The 20,877-nt window shown below is 46.7% G+C and overlaps 1 protein-coding gene and 1 long non-coding RNA gene across 11 annotated transcripts in view; one reads left to right on the top strand and one right to left on the bottom strand.

Moving 5' to 3' along the window:
• Positions 1 to 3,428, top strand: part of LOC119014608 — a 162,642-nt gene extending 159,214 nt beyond the window's left edge. The window contains exon 4 of one of the 2 annotated variants that reach the window (XR_005073022.1): positions 3,410 to 3,428. This is a non-coding gene — a long non-coding RNA (uncharacterized LOC119014608). Of the gene's footprint in view, positions 1 to 710; positions 1,114 to 3,409 lie in introns of those variants that run through there. The other variant, XR_005073021.1, reaches the window with a different exon arrangement.
• The window catches only part of LOC119014606 (RNA binding protein fox-1 homolog 3-like), a 422,323-nt gene that overhangs the window by 65,681 nt on the left and 335,765 nt on the right, over positions 1 to 20,877 (bottom strand). The window lies entirely within an intron of this gene.

Below are 20,877 nucleotides of genomic sequence, written 5' to 3'. Positions count from 1 at the left end.
AAAATGCAAGTTTGATTGAATCCTGGATAACATGCGTCTCAAAGAGAGATGGAGGCTCCGTCAGAGGATGTTTACTGCAAAATGCATGATGGAGACCGACAGACAGACGGAGGGAGGGAGGGAGGAAAAAAAGAAAAACTACCTCGACTCTCCTTTCATCTACAGCGAAGACAACCATGTCACTATTGTTGCCTCCTCAAATTTCCTGATCAAAGTGCTTCGGTTCAGTTCCGAGCCTTCAAATCACATCCATGCTTCATTTTGGGGAGTTGAACTTTTCCGTCGGCGCAATCGATACTTTTTTTTTTTTTTTTGATTTCGGCTGGAAATTGCCACTTCTCAGAAAATCTGTGCGAGCAGACGACAGCGACATATAAACAGTATTTAGAGGCCTGTAATTCAGAGATAAACACGGGGTAGCCCCGCTAAAAACCAGCGACAGCGAGCCATCGTCTGTCCGACGCCCCGGAATGAAACATCGTCGTGTCAGAGTGGGACTGCGAGATCCGGTGGTGCTTTACAGTCCATCAACACTCACTTAACTCATTTTTGTTGCGCACCCAAGGCGGAGACGACACAAATCCTGAACCAGAGCTGCAGTGATTCATCCGTCAGCTGCTTATACTATTTCACTAATTTCCAACAATTCCAGCTTGTTAAATGTAAATATTTTCTTTCCTTTTTTTCTCTGTTTTCTGACATTTTTATAGGTTTTACCATTCCAAGGATCCCTGAGCTCCTGCAGCCATGGAGCAGAGACGCCACACTTCACATATTGTACATTAAATATTAAAGTGTAGCGTGCAGGACGACCTCCATGTTGCCGTGTACGAACAAGTGGACTGCAGTATTAACATGGCTTGTGTTGGGTGCTGCAGTATCACTGGTGGATTCTGAGGCGGAGGGTCACTCAGAGAGTTTCTCAGTTGCTAAGTTACAAAACAATCCACAGATAAACTGGACAATATGTTTTAAAAAACACGCACTTCACAGACCAGGATGCACAAAGCTGTAGACCAAACAGCTTAAAGATTAATGGAGAAAACAATCGACTGATGCACGACAAAGAAAATAATCGTTAGTTGCAGCTCTAACTGAATCTCTGTTGTAAAATGCAAATGTATTAACTAATCCAACATGTGGATGTGATTCCTCCCTCTTTTGTTAAAGTCAAGCAGAATAATGTCTGTTCTGGTGTCTGTGGTGTTTGTGGCGTGATGAGTTCAAGTTCCACATCTGAGCTCCGTCTGTGCAGATTTTAGGGCCTAAAACCTAAAATAATTCACTTTTAATTGAAAGTACACCGCTTGTACACTGTCTTGTTCAGGTGCTGATTGTTGTGAAGTTTATCTGCCTTTATACTATTTGATGTTCCTGAAAAGTCACTGATGAGATATTTTACAGTAACGAGCGTATTAAGGAGCCTTAATTATTAATTTTCACTTTTACTTTAACGATATAGGAAACACTCTCTGAGGCAGAGAGAGAGAGAAAGGAAACGGACAAGTTAATTCTTCCTGCAGATAAATCCGTCTCCATTTGTGGTCTTAAACATTAAGCTCATTACACACTCGCGGATACACTGTTTCCTACACGTAGCAGATAATTAGCAATAAAAGAAGCTGACCTAGCTTTACTTGTAAGCCCCTCAAAACCTTCCGTGTTGACGTTGACGAGCTGCCTGAACGCTGTAAAAATGTTTTTGTGTATTCATGTATTATTATAGATGAAGCGGCGCTGCACAGGTACCACAGGTGCATCACGCTGTGGGTGGTTTGTTCACTTCAGAGACATATGGACTGGACTTATATATACTTTATGCGATGTGTATGTCCGGAGAACGTTGAATATTTTATCCCACGCCACCTGTTTGGAGCGCGAGCGATCGACCTGACAGCCGACAGTTTGTTTGTATGTTTGTTTGTTTGTTTGTTGCTCCGTCAGCTGAAGATTTCAACACGAGAGTGACGGAGCAACAAAGAGTGGCGTTTGATTAAAAGAAAACAAATAATTAAAGAACGCATTAAAACAAACTTCACATTCACGGAGGATTTTCACCTCCCAAAAAACTCATCGCAACGCGCCGGTAGATTAGAAAAGAGACATTCGTGCGACTGTTGACAGAGCGCTTGTCAGTTTTCCATTCAAATGTGGGAGAGGAGAGAGAGAGGACTCAATGCTAATCGACATATGAATGAAGCCAGGGAGGCGAGCTTATTCAGGAAGTGTACCGCTGCAGCCCCTCCACTCCCAGAATAGCCTCCAGCTTTACTGTATCTCCGGCTCTTTGTTAGCGCTTCGCCTCTAGCCTCAGCCTGCTGCATCTGCGCAAAAAAAAAAAAAAGCGACAACAAAACACTTGTTTTTAGAGGGAAGAGCCCGAATCTGATTCAACTTCAGAGGATTAGAGTAACAATGGGGAGCTCGTGCACTCAATCGCACACACACACACACACACACACACACACACATACACACGGTTTCTCTCTCTCTCTCACACACACACACACACACACAACCACACACCCACACACACACACACACACACATGCTGGAGCAGTCCCTGCCCAAGTGGGAATGAACTGCTCCAGAAAGGCCAGGGCCTTGGCAAGGTAATTAACTGAGGGTGCTTGTTTCACATGGCAGAGTCCATTAAGTGCCATGTCACACTGATGTCAGGGTAAAGGTAGCGCGCACACACTCACACACACACACACATGAGAAGACACACACACCCTGCTTTCAAATGGGGGCAAGAACGTCTGAGGTGGAGATAGTGAAGTGAGAACGACAGAGGGGAAGAAGTGGCTGTGGCTTCTCCGGGGCTCTCTAACCGATCCCTCCCTAATCAGCAAACCCACTCCCCCTCCTGGTCCGGCCATCGATCGGCAGCACCACCATCCCAGCGCCGTGATGAAGAGCAGAGGGGGGGGTGGTGGAAGAGAGAGAAGTGGATGTGTTACCCCTCCGTATACCCTCTAATTGCCCTGCCTGGGTTACCACCGCCCAGCCATCCCCAGCAAAATAGCCCCCGCACTCACTGATGGAGCAACAATTCTGCTGGCAAAGCTCGAAAGACGGGCCCCCGACGTAAGCCCATTAGGCACGGATGACCACACCAGACGCTCCGAGAGTGGAGGGCGGTGGGACGGGTGGGGAAAGGGGTGAATTAGCCGAGGGAGGAAGTGGGAACACCCTGTCCACAGAACTACAACGGAGAACAAACCGCGAGGGCGCCACACACCTGAGAGCCAGCGCACACATCTGCACACCAGCGTATATACCTTTTTTTCCCTTTTTTTTTCCCCCCCTGTGCTTCTTCTCGGAGCGCTGCTGCATCTCAGATAACATTGTCCCCACTGAAGAGACTTCCACACAAGCTAACTGAGGTTTATCTCCCACTTAACAGATGAGCCAAAGGAAACCAGAGAGGCACTCGGGGACTGAACGCAGAGAGGAGAGAGGAGGAGAGGGAGGAGGAGAGGAGGATAGAGGAGAGGAGAGAGGAGAGGAGGAGAGGGAGGAGGAGAGGAGGAGAGAGGAGAGGAGAGAGTCGAGGTAGACAGATAGAGAGAGAGAGAGAGACAAAGCAACATATCAGTATCAAAACAAAAAAAAAAAGTGCTGCTGCCTGCAACACGCTGCTCAGTGAGAAGGTGGGTTTCTCTCACTGCTCTTAAAAACGATGATCACACCGAGCGTTGCCTTAAACTTGATTGCATGGACTGTGTGTGTGTGTGTGTGTGTGATGTGCGCGAGCGTTGGAGCGTGGCGGAGCGCGGTGACGGATGGATGTGCGCCCACAGCCCTATGAGCTGCCGTTACGCTGCCCAGAGCAGCATTGCAATTAAACGAGTGGAAGGCCTGGATGCTAAGACCGGAGGAGCCGGGGCCGGAGAGCTTTGGACGACGAGTGCTGAACTGAACACTGTGCTGATTTGTGCACTGACTGTCCCCGAGAATAGGGCCATGTATTTTTAATCAATGTCAAAGTGATGAAGTGTGTGTTTGCCTCAAAAAATCCCCTGACAAACACAAATAGAGAAAGACAAACTCCCCACGGGGCCCCTCCTTTTGTGATGGCGTGCACACTTGCAGATATGGAGCGCCACCGCGCAGCGACTGACCCGGACCGCCTCCGCCATCTTATAACACGACCCGATACGAAGACCCACTTCCTCATTAGTAGTACGTGGAAACGAAGAGGAAAAGCAGCCGGATTTGGAATGCAATTAGCATTTTTAATAACAATAAATACTGTTCGGATAAGTGGGCTGCTGGCCGATAATTAGAAATTGGCGGATCCGTGGCCATCCCTCAAGACAGACACATGCTGACTTTTCTGCAGGTTATCTGGTATTGGGAATCATTCCTGAAGCATAAACAAGCCAGGGAGATAGGCTGGCTCCCCTCCAACAGCCTGTCTCCTCAATTTTACAGGCTTCTTTTCCCCTTTCAGCCAATTCAGCCCCAAATATCGATCAGCCGAGAGAGAGAGAGAGAGGAGAGAGTGGGAGAGAGAGAGAGAAATTGAAAGAAAGAGATGGGTAGCAAGAAAAAAAAAAGAGAAAGGAGGGAGGGAATTGGAGAGATGGGATGGGGTGAGGGAGGAAAGGCGGAAATGGAGGCCAAAGAGGTGAGGTATGTGGGTAAGTTGCAGAGAGGCAGAAAGTTTCTTGGTGAATTCAGCGCGCGCACACACACACACACACACACACACACACACACACACACACACACACCGCCGTGCGACATGAGTTAAAAAAAGAGGAGGAAGGTGGAGGAGGAAGGTGGATACTGTAGAGGAAAGCAACCCAAACGGAGGTGTGTGAGGGATGAGAGCTCGTGTTGTGTCTCAATCCCGGGCAAACAGACATCTAATACTGAGAGCCGTGGCGCCGTAATAAGATCATTAACCCAAAGACCGCTGACCTAAAGGAGAAAGCGCAGTGATCCCTGACTGAGACGCGCAGCATTAAGGAGGCTTCTGGATGATTGCTCGAGAATTATGGGACCACAGAACACGAGCGGGCGGACTTGTGGGCGTAAATGAAGCCGCAACCGCAGTTCTGTGATACATTATTCTCATAAGTTCTCTCAGCTTTTATTGGACCCTTTACAGTCCCCCCCCCCCGATTCGGACTCCACTGTGCTGTATGTAATCTGACAAGAGGCATCACAGGCCTGATGCGATTACACCAAATGAAATTACATCACATTCAGCGTGCCGAGGCGCTGCGCCTTATCAAAAGGACCAATTGGAATGCTACTTAAAGGAGCGCCAGATGTTATGTGGCGGAAGACTCGCGGTGAACTTTGACCCCGTCGGGGAGCCAATCGGCATCAACGGACCTCCAGCCGCGGGAGGGGGCGGAGGAGCGAAGAGGGGGGCAAGTCAAGAGGCAGGCCGTACATAGTTTTACACACTATAAAATATGCATTTGCTAAGTGGTACAGCATTTTGCCCTTTGAGAGGTTCATGCATTGTTTAGGTGGCGGAGCAGAGGAGGAGGAGGCCGGATGGTGGTGGAGGAAGTGCTCGGTAATGGGGCCAAACAGGAGTGCTGATTTATGTGCACAGTCACCAAGGTAGAAGAGGAAGAGAGGGCGGAAAAAAAGGAAGAAGAAGAAGTGTTTCACCGATGCTCTATCTTCTAAAGCAGTTCACCTTCTCTGCACTGCACCGTGTTTGGCCCGACTATCAACCCACAACGATCGCTCAGTGCTCGTGCTGCCGAGCGCTCCAACAACGCCGCACTAAAATCCTTCCTAAATTGCATCCTCTGTATTTTTAATGGCTCGTGTTCTCCACTGTCGGTTACGCCAGAGCCGAAGTTAGAACCTAGAGGACTGGTGTTTTTTTGGCGGCGCAGCAGATGGCGGGCTGCAGAGAACTGCCCAGCAGCGCTGACTGATCTGTGGCATGTGCCGCTGACAGCCACACAGCCTCCGCTCACTGCTGCACAACACAGTGCAAACCCTGTGATACCGTCATCAGGGTGTTGTGAAATAAACAAACCCTGCCCAGCCTACTACCTTCATACCATTCTGGCGCATTTACACCAATGTTACAGCAGCCATAAGTAACATAAAAACGGAAAAAGCGAAAACCGGGCTAGAGCGGACTCAACTCTCCGAGCGCAGAGGTCCCTTCAGCTGAGCTGCCGGAGCACCAGGAGCCCCCAGGCCTCCGGACCTGTAATGCAGCGGCCCCTCCCTGCATCGCACGCTCACAACAACAGCACACGCTAATGCACAGGCCAGAAGTGGTCGCCACATTCCTGGCAAACACAACCCAATCTTTAACCTCTTTACAGTGCACATGATATACTTTGCAGGCCGGGGCCAAGGGTTTATCCATTATGAATGAACCCATATTACTCCAGGCATTAGCAATGTATGAGCTGGGCTTTAGAAACACAAGGTCTGGGGTTTTTCTGCCTGCCTCCCTGCCACTCCTTCCTTCCTCCGCTCCTTCCTCGCTGTTTTTCTTCCCTTCCCAGCCACGTGCTGCCGCTCTCACACAGCCTCCCATGGATGCCCTGACTCCTGCCTGACAGCTCGTCTGGGCTGAGCCCCGCCTGTCCGATCAGCAGCTCTGCGAGCGCAGGGAGTTTGAAGAGGCAGGGCCACGCCCGGGGCTGAAGCCCTCCACTGATCTTAGCTTTGCTCGCTCTCGAGCTCACGACTCCAAACCCAGCCGACCCTCGACTCGCTCGCTCGCGCTGCCCTGTCTTCTCCGGTCTGATTTCAATGCATCTACCGCCTTTGTGATGGTATCTGATTTCTCAAAGCCAGCCGACTGAAACTTTAATGAAATGCAAGCATGAAGAAATAAAACAACATCAAGGCAGAATACACTATTGTGCGATGCTGACCATCCACGTAGCTTACAGCTTTCAATACATTTTTCATAAATGTGCCAATTCACACAGCCTTAATATGGATTATTTTGTCCGCTGCCGTGCGAGCGTGTGTCTGGCAGTTTATGTGCTGGTGGGCAGAGTTTGTTATAAAGCACTCATGTTAGAAATGCCAGAGCGAGACGACAACAGCACGTCACAAATCTGTTAAAAGGTCATCCACTACCTACAGAGAAGAACGGACGACTTCTTCATTTCATCAGCAGCAATTCCTTTCTCATCAGATCTAACGAACAAATCAATGAAGGCAGAGCTTGCAGAGGAGCGGTTGTGATGACTAGAGCATCTTTACTGCTTACTTTTAGCATTTTGGCAGCACAGAGTGAGGTGGGAAGATGGAGAAAGTGCTCTCAGCGGAGGCTGGGACTCCCCAGGGCTGCAGCCCCCTTCTCCACCTCCTCTCTTCATTCCCCACTGTGGGACAACGAGATTACAGCGTTCCCCAGGGAGAGCCCAACTCCCAGCAGGCGCCGCAGCCCCCCCGCTGGTTTCCCATATGAGAAAGAGAGTGTGCTTCAAAATCCCTCTCTGGACCTAACATGGGTCAACCTGATAAAGACCGTCTCACTTTTAAATGAACAAAACAACACACTCAAGCCATTAACCTCTGCTGGAGTCTTGCATCGCATTACTACACAACTGCAATGTGATTACAGGCTAACAGAGTCTGAGCAGCGCGCTCTCCGAGCCCTCCGTTAATGATTTGGAAATGTACAGCGCGTTATTAGCTACGAGGTAAAATATGAGCACTCGTCCCGTGTTGTCCCCATGTAAAAAGGAAATTAACATAGTTTCAGCTGCGTTTCAGCCACAACAAATAGCGGAGGACAGGAAGGAGTGTGGTGAGCAGCCGAGCGGCAAGAGGCCTGGACAAGGCCTATTATGACAGGAAGCTCGACTCATCAGCCATTCAGGGCGCTGTAAGAGGAGACATAAATCAATGGTGTGCCAATTATGACACCACACTGAGCCGTGTGAGTGCAGGGAATTAGCCGCACAAATCTCAGTATCAGGTTCAGTTAGATGGGCTGCTCTGGAGTGGGGAGGGAACGCCGGAGAATCACCACAGGGAGGATAGAGAGTAGGCAGGGAGAGGAGAAGACCCGAAGCCAACGCTGAAATGTGAGGCAACTCATTACGGTTGATAAGGGGAAAAAAAATCAGCCAAATGCATCCCTGTTTATCTCCTCTGTTCCCCCCCTTTTTCAGCCCATAAAAAAAAAAAAAATCCACAGCGTTACGCAGGAGGAAGGTGGAAGCTGGAGAGAGAGCTCTGCGAGCCGCCCCATTATCGGGTCTGCAGCGAAGCAGGCGAAAAGCATCTGAGGTGAAAACTGTAAGTCTGCAGTCGCCACACATCAAGCAACGCTCCTCATATTTCATTCTCTCACACTGAGATTTCTCTCTTAAGAACATTAAACTTCACCTGACACCTCCCCCCTCTCTCTCCACACACACACACACACACACACACACACACACACACACACACGCTGGCAGAGTGCAATCAAGCATTCGTCTCGGCCGGTCTCGGGGAGGCTGGGAGCGGGTTTGAATCAGGCGGCGGTGGCGTTCAGCTGGGCCTGAACACGATACCTCGACACCGCTGAACACACAGCTGTATCCCAGAACTTAGATTCTGATTAAATGGAAACAGAACAGCCCATTAAAGTCATTAACATACATCTAGAGTATGCATGGGGGGGATGTGCACCGAAGGGTGTGCATGCACAGTAATGTAGCGCATATATTAAGAAAAGATCCGCTGATAGAACTTGAAAGAGCATATCTTGCAAAAGCTTATATATATTATTTATCACTCAGACATCAAAAAGGAGACTTTGTAATGACCTTTTTAATTCATATGCAAAGGTAATGCAGATTTCTGAAACTGGGAAATTCACCAAAAAAAAAAAGCCTGAGCACAGGAGAGAGAGAGATGTAGCATGACTGCACCGGCCTGTATGTTTCATTTAATGTCATACTGGAGATTGGTGCTGCTTTATCTCGCAGATTATCATGAGGCACATATGCTGCTTTTAATTTCTGAGATTAGGATGTGGTAGTTATCTGGGCTTGTGGGGAGGAAAACGTGCTGGGAATCTGTGACTAATACCAGAATGTTATGTTAATGTGTTCCTTAAATAATTTCTGTGAAGCTTGTGAAGGGAAATCTGAAATTTAGCAAATACATACGTCCATGTTTTATTTTTACTTTCATACCTCTGTATCATACGTGTCGTCTTTTCCTGGTTTTAATCGCCGCAGTACAGTAAAGTGATGATGACGACTGATTCCAACACTTGCAGAGGCTGCAACTAACGCCTGTTTTTAGCGATGCGTGATAGATATCAAAACAATAAATTCTCGGCCCATGAATGAAATTATCGGCAATAAATAGAGCCGTTAATACGAAGCCACTCGGGTTCGCTGAGCCACAAAGTGTAGATCAGACTGTCAGACTGTCACGGCTGCAGAAACTGCAGATTGTGAACTTTAAAAATACAAAAATATGAAATTATCGGTTATCGTACTGGCTCAAGAAAAGTCTCACTGGGGAAATTCACTTGTTACAGCAGTTCTTTAGTGATACTTGTTATTTTTATTGTTGATTTATCTCTTGGTTATTAGTTGTTTGGTCTGTGAAATGTCTGAAAACGTTTAAAAAATGTTGATTAGTGTTTCCTCAAACCAGAGAGGACGTCTCACAACCCCAAAGATAATCAGCTTAATGTCAAAGAGGAGGAAAGAAAACAGAATATTATATAGTTCACAAATCATTCAACAACCAATACTTGATCTTTCAAAATAGTTTTGTGAAAGTACGAACAGCATTTCAGAATATCCAGCTGTGTTGTTTAACCTGATACAACCCAAAAACATCCTGATTTTGTTTTTATACCGTATTACGTGGCCTTATCTCGAGGCTATCACGTAAAAAATACCCCAGATTTAGTTGTTTTCCATGAAGTAATATCTGCTGTCTGCGTGTTTGAAACACAAACATCAGCATCAGACAGAAACATCGGCGCTGAGAGGTGGAGATGAATCCTCCACACACTCGGGAGCAGCAGGAGCCCGAGTGTCACTCCGGACTGAGAGTTATTTGATATCCCCTGTGAGCTGCTCAGGTCACACCCCTCTACAGAGAGTGTGTGTGTGTGTGTGTGTGTGAGAGAGAGAGTGTGTGAGAGTGTGTTGAAGTCATCAGACATCAAGGTTTGTTGCCTGCGATCCCTGCTGATTTTTGGTTTCTGTTCGCCGGCTGATAAATCATGAATGTTTTAATTGTACGCTGACCTTGATGAAATGAATGAACATCATTTATCAATTAGGAGTGCAATGGGGTGATGTGGGGAGAAAGTGTCTGCTGACAGAATTATTTTTCATCTCGTCTTTGGCTCGGTCAGCCTCTTCTCCCTCCTCCCTCCTCTCTCTCTTCTATACGCTGCACCTTTTTTTTTTTTTTTTGAAAAAAGGAGAATCTCAGGTTGGAACAGTTTCCATCCTGCGGTGATGATGTTGTTGTCTCTGTCTTTATTATTGTCATTATATTCCCCACTGCTCATAAAATCCCTCCCCTCGGTACAATCTCAGCTGTTTACCAAGTATAATTCAAAAAGGAAAAAAAAAAAAAAAAAGAAAAAGAAAGAAATAAAAATGTAAAAATGGAGAGCGAGCTGGTATGACCAGCCTAATCTGTGCGTGGGCGCTTCCAGTGTGCTTGCACAGTATGGCTTTTCATGACACGAACATCAAATCCCCAGAGAATACAGCTGCCACGATGAGATGTGTTTTTATGGGGATTTAGGCTCTGGAAGAGAGATTTGAGTATTACCTATTGTCAAAAATGTGCAATGTTAGGAGAGCTGTAGCGACGGAGGATGGGGATATTAAACAGGCCTGTTAATGTTTTACACAGTGTTGTTGATGCTCCTGCAGACCTGTAAAGTCTTCACAGTAACTCTTGGTGTTGAGTGGTACAGGAGACTTTCTCTCTTTTTTTTTTTCATTTTGAACGGTGGCGAGTGGGAGGAACATAAAGGGAAGATAATTCTGCTCCTCGGAAGGGTTTAGAGGAGCTGCAACCCCCCCAACCCTCATCAGCCGTGTCTTCCTCAGAGCAGCGTTGCATGCAGAGGGACATCGTTTTTCATCCCTCACAAAAGGCTCAGTGAGCCCTGTCTTTAACCAGCTAACAACAGACCGGCCTACCCTTTAGTTCCTCAGACATCTAAATGCTGGCGGCGTCCGTTTTCTAGTCGAGGCATTGGAGAATCGGGCTCGGGCCGGTTTTTCTAACCTGGAGTGTAGAAACGGCAGCGCAGAACCCAGATAGATGTGTGTGACCACGAGCCAGAGAAGCCCAGCGCCGACCTTTTTGAATGGTGGGCTGCCATTCTCAAACACCGGGCCCCAGATTGACTTCGCCCTCAGCCAGATGAGAGAGCCCGCTCATGTGTGAACAGCCCCGACTGCCTGCATTGGCTCGCCAGATCCAAATGCCCTGCAGGTCCGAGGGAGCATTTTACAGCCTGTTTAACAGTAACTTCAAAAATCCCCCCCCCTCCCCCACCAACCCACCCGTCCCATTTTTTATTTTTTTTTTTCCACAAAGAGATTTCTCAGACATCAGGCCTTGGTTGCTGATTGCCTCTGAACGTGGTGTTGATTAAAAAGTCAGCATTGTTCAGGCTTTCTTGTTTTCTCTTTCTTGTGGATCCTGGGAGTACAAACAGCTCGATAGGCTGCGTGTGAAAGTCTTCGGGCCTTGTGTCTGACGAGGGACCCGCGGTGAGAGAGAATGGGGCCTGCTTGCCCAGCTTTTGGAATCCAATAAAGTGCTTTATTCCAGGGCTGGGGCCGACGTGAGGCTAATCTTTGATCTGAACTGGAAGCTGAGGGCTCCGGAGTGGGCCACGCTGCCCGATTATTTATGGGAACTTCAAAGGTTCCGCTGATCACACTTGTGTCTCTTATCTAGCGAGCGAGAAACAGCCACAACAACAAAAAGTGACTTTGTGAGGAGAGTGGAAATTCAGAGCACGGAGAGAGAAAAAAGGTGGGGATATAAAGGCGTGAGCGTTTGAAATGGAACGGGGGAGGAGGAGGAGGAGGTGGGGGAGGAGGAGGAGGGCTCGGCGCTGCTCTGTGGGGAGATCTCCAGATTAGAAGTGATCAGGCCCGATGTATATGAGCCGTCTGCCTGGGAATGCGCCTCTGGCTGGGTCCGAGAGGCAGTCGGACCCGGGGAGGATAACTGCTCGTCTTTTCCTCTCTGTTCCCATGAAAGAGGAGAGAAAAAGGCCGCCGATATCAGGGAACCCCGTTCTCTTCTCTTCCGCAATCCCCCCCCCTTTTTTTTTTTTTGTCTCCCTCACTTCCTCTCCCCCCCTCCACCCTCCATCCCTCCTTTCACTATCACCACCGCCACCTCCACATCACATCAGAAATGTGACTGGGCTCAAACTGCTGACTTGCTCACAGTCCATTGAGTTTCCTCTCCTTATCAAATTACAGCCACCTCAATAACCCACTCGCTGCAGCACGCCGGAAGAAATGAGGTTTTCTCCACCGCCCGCCCCTGGCACTGCACTCTTTCCCTCACTTTTTTCTTCTCTCACATTTTTCTTTCAAAAACAGCAGACAGGAGGGAGGAGGAGGGTGGTGGTGAGAGGACGGGGGTGGCTGATGTGAATGTCGGCGTATATTTTCGAGCGGGCGTACGATCGTAATGTTTCGTACGAGCGTGTGCGGTGGGGGATGGACGTAGAGACGGCCCATCGGATGCACGTTGCTGATTTGCAGACATGGGCCGATGTCCAGATGGCAGGTGCCTTCGGGAGACTGTTTTTTTTACTTCCGCATCAACAACTGCTCAGTTGCAGCAGCCCACCAAGAACCCCCAGCTACCTCCCAGCGCCATCTATCCCGGGTCACTTCTCCTTCGCGAGCCACCAGTCGTCAGAAACAAGCCCCGCCGTCTCTTTCTTACGAGCCAAAATCGCCTTTCCCTTCCTCGCCCTCTCCAGCGAGAGAGGAGAGAACCACCGCCACGTCTCGGCGGGGGGAAAATGACACAGTCCCATCACCTGTTATAAACCCGCGCTGAGAGAGAGCTTTGGGGGGAGCCTACAGAACGGCCCTCGCAAGGTCATCCGTCTCATTTTGTGAGTGAAGCCGCAGTTATTACAAAGTCAAAATGAAAAGCCTCATCCCCGGGTCAGCCGTCTGACAGCTGATGGATGTCATTTAACCTTCCAGCAGCTGGTTACTGGTCGAGACACCAAAGTAAATAAGGCCGAGGGAGGAAAGTTGAAAACACCTCTGTGGGCGCCCTCGGATCCATTTTCTCCTGATGTGATATAGTCGCCTTCGAAAGAGCGTTTGATTTATTTTTAACATCGGCGGCACACTGATGTTCTTTTCTTTCTTTTTTTTTTTTTGAGGTGGTAATTGCGCCGCGTTAATGCATGCAAATGAGAGTTCAGGATGAATTTACAGGAACTTGTACCCTCCACATCACCACACACACACACACACACACACACACACACACACACACACACACCACTCCTCCAGTGTGAATTAACATCAATATTTATCTTAGTTCTATTATCCAATTCTTACCTCATTCACATGCTAATTGCTACAATTACCATTAAATAAGGGCCCCGGTTCAGAGGAAATAACCTGCTGCTGAGCACTTGAATTACTGACTCGTCACCTGTGCCGCACATGATGCACACACACACATACACACACACACACACACTCACACTCACACTCACACTCACACACACCTACCCACACAGACAGCGAATGAGCAGAGAAGAAAGAGGAGGTATGTTAAAATCTGCCTCTTTTTTTTTTTTTTTTAAATCCCCAAACACCTGACAAAACAATGCAGCCATGAGTTTATGAATATTTTTGGAAACCGATCCTGTCAGTGGCATCACCGCGGCTGCGTCTCTGAGACGACAGCAAAAATAACTTGATTGGAAGAGCGGCCTAAATCGAGAATGAGCGCTCATGTATAATGATGGGAGGGAGCCCGGAGAGGGTTAACATGAAAGCCCAGCAGAGTGCCAGCACCAGTTACCTGCAGAGCTGCAGCCGACGTGCTCTGCCTTCACCTGTTTTATTGGAGACGACGCCGGCGTGTCAGTGACAGCCAATGTCCAAGTTGAGTGGGAGTAGATTAGATTAACTCCCCTGTGAAAGAGCCTTGTCTGCTTCCATTGTGCATCCTGTCTAGTTAAAACTACACAGGTATGCCACAGCAATAAGCAGGTGCGCTGACATCAGAGTCGTGTTGGGAATACCGGCGGTGATTGGAAAACCTTTAGAGTATTCCTCAAACACAAACACGCGGCTGACGAGCGGCTCCCGCCTCCCCCGAGCGAACGTCTTGCATGAAGATCAAGCGAGTGATTCTTGAGAGCCACCGGGGTACAAACTGTACCGCGCCGCACCCACCGGACTCTATTCTCCGTCCCTTAAGGGGACGTCTCTCCCTGCAAAGACATCCATTTTGTAAATGGTGGAAGTGCGACGGTGTTATTGAAAAAAGGCCTTGCAGGGAGGAGAGACTGGAGGCGATGCTGCAACCAAAAAGAACGGCCTAAGAGCCTAACTGGATAGAGACACACAGCCCGGTGCTAACTGAGTTGTAAACTTCCATCGCCCTGGGCTGCAGTCACACTCTGCTCATCGAATCAGCTCGTAACACAGAAGAGAGAATTCAGACCTTGTCAAAAAACAGAGAGAGAGACGGCGTTCACCGGGAGAGAGAGAGAGAGAACACGAACAATGCAAACGAAATAAGCAAGAAAAATAAGTAAAGAAAAATCCAATTCTCCCTTCAGGAGCGATATCAATGCGTTTGAAACTTTCGGAGGAAAGTCTTTACAGTAGTAACGCCTGGAAACACCCTGACCTCAGCAGCTCGTCCGGGGAGTGTTTTTCCTTGCTGGGATGCGAGGTTAGTTTTCTGGTTTCAGTACATCTGCTCACCTCAAACAGAAATATGCATGAAGAATGATTACCGATGTCGGAGCCTCCTTGCCTTCTTTTTTTTTGGCCTGGCCTCGCGCTCGTGCAGCACAATCAGGGAGCTGATGACCTTTTGCTGATGGCAGAATACCTAATCGCCCAAAAAAAAAAGCCCTCCTCTAGTTGTAAAGTAGTAAACGCGCCTGCAGAAGATCTATTAGTTTGCTCTTTTATCTGTAATAATCCTGACAGAACAAATAACATCCCCGGCATATTCTCAGCAAAAAAAATAAATAAATAAATAAAGGGTGAGAGAAATTATCATAATCATTCAAAGTGATGCTTTGGGAATGAAAAAGAAACGAATGTGAAAATAAATTCAGATTCGATAAATCGACTGCACTTGCGGGGCTGAAGTGAACGGAGGGGGCCGTGGAGTGGATGGATACCGCCGAGCGCTGTCTGTCTTACGCACACAAACCTCCCTCGTAAATTATCTTGAGCAATGTAGAATTTATGAGGCAGAGATATGTCACTGCCGGCCTATCATTTCCATGGCTCTGTCACCGTAATTCTCTCCAAAACTGCCCAAACCCATAGATAAAAAAATGGCCACTGCAGCTACAGATGAAGCAGCGTTAAGGGATGAGGAGGCGGCGGTCCTTTTTATTTTATTTTCCTGACTCAATTACCCACTACATCCGGGTAGAGGCGACCAAAGAATATGCAAAAAGTAGAGGAGAGGAGAGGGACAAGTGTGACAATTAGAATTTGCTCTGTTTATGTTGCGTGAAATCAAGTGTCAGGGGAATTTTGGGCGAATTGGAAGACGAGTCAAATTGCCAGGCAAATACGCTCGCTCGCATCTTTTACCTCAGCCTGGCGCCGGCTCCTCTCACGCCCTCCACAATGGCTTTTTTTTGGTACCTTTTTTTTGAAATATGTGTTTGTGTTTCTCTGTGTCAGTGTGAAGAGTGTGTGTGTGTGTGTGTGTGTGTGAAGAGATTTGGGGGAAGCTTTTAGAGCGCTATCATAGAGTAGGTGGAGGACGGTGGAGTGTATCAGAGAGGGCAGTCCGCACATGCTGCCCTGCGAGATTGGATTCTCACCCATGAAATGTAAGCACACAGAAAAACGCTCCGCCGCAACAACCTCCTATTTACACAGCAATTTTCCACTCGCTCGCCACAGAACTAAATCGCATTTGTCTCCCCGCCGTTGATACCACGCCGCCCTAGAATTTCATTCATATCCAAGTTAATTAGCAACTTCCCCTTGCCGGCACCAGAAAGAGCAATCATTGGACAGAAAAAAAAACAAAAAAAAAAACGCTGCAGAGTAATTTATTACAGTTTATTACAGTTTATTGAAGGAAGCCAGAACGTGTTGGATATTAGAATGATTACTTGTGTTTGTGCTGATAGCAGTCTGTGTGACGAGGGGGGAGAAAAAAAAAAAAAGTTATTTACCAAAAAACAGCTGGACGGATAAATTAGCCTCCTCCTCTACATGACAGTATCTCCCACCGCCGCGCTGTTTCTACATTTGTGGGTGAAAAGCGACGTCTCTCCAGCTTTACTCCCTCCTTTGAAAGCGTTAATTGCTATTCATTACTCGCCGTTGCTGAATGATAACAATGTTGGAGTTACAATTCTGAGTCATTAAATTAGAAGGAAAAGGGGAGGAGGGGAGGGTGAACAGGAGGGGAATGGTGGGCAATTGAAAATCCTCATCCCTGTCGAGCCCTGACAACGTGTTACGGTTTTAAAGGGTCGCTTCACCCAAATTAAGGGGAAGAAAAGCTCAGTTTCTTACTCACCTCCAGCGGTTATCTCCAGCAGGAGGAGCACGCAGGTTTAATCTGCGTTGAATAAACGAGGAAAATACATTTTTCTTCTCGTCTTTCCGGTGGCGCTTTACGTTGAAGTCCCTGTGTTAACCTGTACTAACTCCTGATACGACATTTATCAACATTAATACGATGGTAGAAGCGTTAAACATGGCGGCACACACAGTTTTGTTGTTGTTATGAAATGTTTAATAAGACTGTGAGACTTTAACTGTTAATAAATGCATAGTAAAGTCTGTATTAATCTAAATAAAGCATCGGGAAGCTAAGAAAAGGTTTAACCATGACACAGGTATGATTTTAAGATGCTTTTTTATTAATAATCTATCAAATAATCCAAAAATAGTTGCGTTTATGATGCTGTTATATTCCTAATAATGTTAAGAAGCATCTTATGAGGACTTTATTACATGTTAATTAACACAAATTAAATTACACAGCTTTTATTAGCATTTTAAGCCTCTATTAACTGTGAAGAGTCTTTAAACGGTCTTTTATGTCACTGTTGAACCTTTACTAAGCTTTACTGTTGCTTTATGAAGATAAACCCACAGTTTATTATACATTACCTGACAGGTAACTATGTTTTGATGCAGTTATCAGACCTGAAGTGAGAACAATTAACAAGTAATTAGTTTATTATTCCAATTATTAGGGCAGATATTCAACATTTTCCCTGATCAACACAACATAACCTGATCTAGTAACAAGTAACTGAAGTATGAAATAAATGTAGTGGAGTGGAAGAAAATGGAAACATTCTAGATTTTCACCCTAAGATTTGTATCTTTAAACAGCATGGTGGTTTGTCCTTATTATCCTTATTGTGTTTATGATTCTTTTATAATTACTTATAGAGTTAAATTCATGTTGTAAAGCATCTTTTAAGGACTTCATAATGTTTTAGTTTCTCTTAACACGACAGATCAGATGTTTTTTTCTTTGTGTTAAGTTTTTTGCCGGCAGCGGATGTTGCAGTAAAAAAAAAAAGAACATATTAACCGTGTTGTCAGTGGATGTTCTGCTGACGTGTTAAGTGCAAACAATTTGTGATTTATGTTTCCTCTTTATGTTGATGAGAAAAAAAAGACGCATTTTTAAAACCGGCTGTGACTACGTCCTGGATAAATATGCTTCTGTTTAGCAGACGGGATTCCACTGAAGGGCAGTGAAGTGTGAATTTATTTATCTTGGTGTAATTTGGGTGAACAGACCCTTTAAGAGTGAATATCATCAACCTGGTAAACGATGCCTCCTGGACCACCACCACCTCCTCCTCCTCCTCCTCCACCATCATCACTAATGCAGCACTCCTCCAGCAGCTGCGGACATAAACACATTCATGTGGGGCAGCTTGCACCACCTCTCAACACACACACACACACACACACACACACACACACACACACACACACACACACACACACACCAACACACACGAACCTTCATCAACTGGCCACACTCGCACCTGTCTCCGCGCACACACCAACACACACTCGGAGGTGGATGCGCGCGCCTGCGGAGGCTGTAATCTGTAATTTGTAAGTTCCATTTGTTTTTAACACACACCAAAGCAGCGGTCCTGTGGGACCTAATAAAACCTCATAAGCACACGGAGAGGAAGCCCGAGGCGCTGCTCTTTCCCACAGATCTCACCTTGATAGATGATTTTAGAAAAACACAGAGGCGTGCTCCACTAACAAAGTGCTGCGAGAAAAAAAAGCAGTGATATTTAGACTCTCCATCTGAGGAGAGGAAAAATGAGGAGGAGGAGGAGGAGGAGGAGGAGGAGGAGGGCGGCTGAATTATACGAGCTTCTCGTCTTCCTTACCGATTACAGGAGCAGCGGAGTAATCAGTGGGGTACCTGTTCGTTCGTTCGGCTGCCCGAGAGGAAAAAGGAAAAACAAAGTTTGAGCTTTTTGCTGTTTTTTTTTTAACGTCTCCTGCTGTTGGAGCAGCGCAGAGCTCCGATTAAGCAAAACGAAGGCCCCGGTTTTTATTTTCAAGTCCGTCCCATAATCATTTGTTTCATAGTGTTAAAGGGAGTAGCCGGTGGAGAATCGTGGCCATTACTTTATATTACTTTAGGTCTCTAAAAACGAACGTGCCATAACTGGCAATTTCGGACCCCCAGCTCTGCAATATAGAAATAATAATAATAATAAAAGGGCTCATTTAATTTGGAGAAACAAAAACAATTATGAATCTGCCTGGGTGGAGGTCATCTCCCCTCTGCGGCACTTCTTCTCCTCGTGGTTTCATTTCCCAATACCTGTAGACTTTTTCAAGGAGAACTTGAAATCAATTTCAAGCCCCATTTAATTTTATACACCCGTACATGCTGACCCCACAACAGCATAGTTCAAATATTGATCTTCTCCGGCGGGTGACCCAGGGTGCCTCTCGGTAGTCAAACACTCTGTGCAGATGCATCCGTTAAAAAAAAAAAGAATAAGAATACTAAAATAATGAGATCAGAACGGAGGAGAAAGGAAACTTCTGAGGCTCGTTTGATATGAGAAATAATTCCTTCAAACTTGGTTCCCATGCAACGCGCCTGCTGCTCCGATGAAGACAGATAACGACCTTTTGAAAAACAAAATTTCAGCGTTTGCCTGGAGATCTATTTGTCAGCAGCAGCAGCGTGTCTTCTGGCAGTGGAGGGAATCAGGCTTTGCAGGAGCACAAGGAGAAGCGGTAATAATGCTTTGCTGTTCACCACTGCCATTAAGCCGCTGGTGATAAAAAGGTGCAGTGCTTTTAATGGCTTGTGATAGCTTCTTCTTTTTTTTTTTTTTTTCTTCTTTCTGCTTTCACTTGTACGGCCACTCTGTTAACTCAGCACACAGGGTAATACGTCTCATTTGAGAGGATCCCACCGAGAGGAGAACGCTTGAAGGACAGTGTGAGAGTGACACTACATTATAAACATACTAATCACAGCTGGCTAAGATACTGCAGTAAAGAAATAATTGGACTCAAGCTGGTCTGGCTGCTTGAGCATTTTAGCGTGCCATTTGCAGAAATAGAAAAACCTCGGGACACATTATATTCTCAGGGAAGGAAGACAGCACACAATCGGTTCCACCGCGAGGTGATCCTCCCGTCTTCATCCTCCTGTAACTGTGTGTGTGTGTGTGTGTGTGTGTGTGTGTGTGTGTGTGTGTGTGTGTGTAGAAGTGTGTGTGATGTAGTGAGAGCTCCCGCAGTGTAAAGACAGGGAGGTGTTGTGTCGTGCGTCTCGTCTTCTCCCCCTCCTCCGTTCTCTCTCGTCCGGTCTCCGTTTGGCCTGAAGGAGCGCTGAAGCGAACCGAGCAGCAGAGATTTCTGAACCGAGCGCACATTCCTGAGCCGTGTTAAGAAAAAAGAAAAAAACGCCGGCGTGGGAAAAGACGACGGGCCACCGCAATGCAGATTCGACAAGAGTGAGTGTCAACTGCAGCCTTTATCTGACCCTGGAGATGTGATCTGATTCTGAGTCTGAGCGCCTTTTTGTAGCGTGAAACAAGAACGTGTCTTCAGCGTCAGAGATCTGGTCAGTTTTGCTCTCATGCAGCTGCAGGAACGTTTAACTGTCACCTCAAAATGGACTTCAGTTAAAGACTTAAATGCAAAAGAAAAGATACCATGGACATGTCGTGTTGTCGTGTCTTTTCAATGCACGTACTCACTTTAAAAAAACATGAATTATTTGTGGTTGTTCTGTTATTTAAAGCAGCAAAGTCTTTAAGTATGCTAGTTTGTACAAAGCAGTTCCATCCTAATATACCAACAAACGTCCAATGATGTCGATTTTATGAAATACCATCAGGAAACAACCACTCTGGGGACTTTTATCTTGAAAATCCCTCAGAGTACAGGAATTTGTATCATATAGCAGTTTGCCAGCATCTCATGGAGGCAGCACGAGGGACTTATCATCGGATTTTAACATTTCCAACGGTCCTTAAAGTGACAAAATCCTACGAATGGTTGGAGAAACCAAATCTAATCAAACTGTTGTTGTAAAGACGTCTGAGTTCTTCTTACGTTGGCAGTGATTGTGCTGTTTCCATCGAGCTGCAGGACGTTTATATTCTGCAGATCAGAATCACTGTTTTCTCTCTAA

Source organism: Acanthopagrus latus, chromosome 23 (assembly GCF_904848185.1).
Source record: "Acanthopagrus latus isolate v.2019 chromosome 23, fAcaLat1.1, whole genome shotgun sequence".
Classification (NCBI taxonomy): domain Eukaryota; kingdom Metazoa; phylum Chordata; class Actinopteri; order Spariformes; family Sparidae; genus Acanthopagrus; species Acanthopagrus latus.
This window is presented reverse-complemented; position numbering and strand designations above follow the sequence as displayed.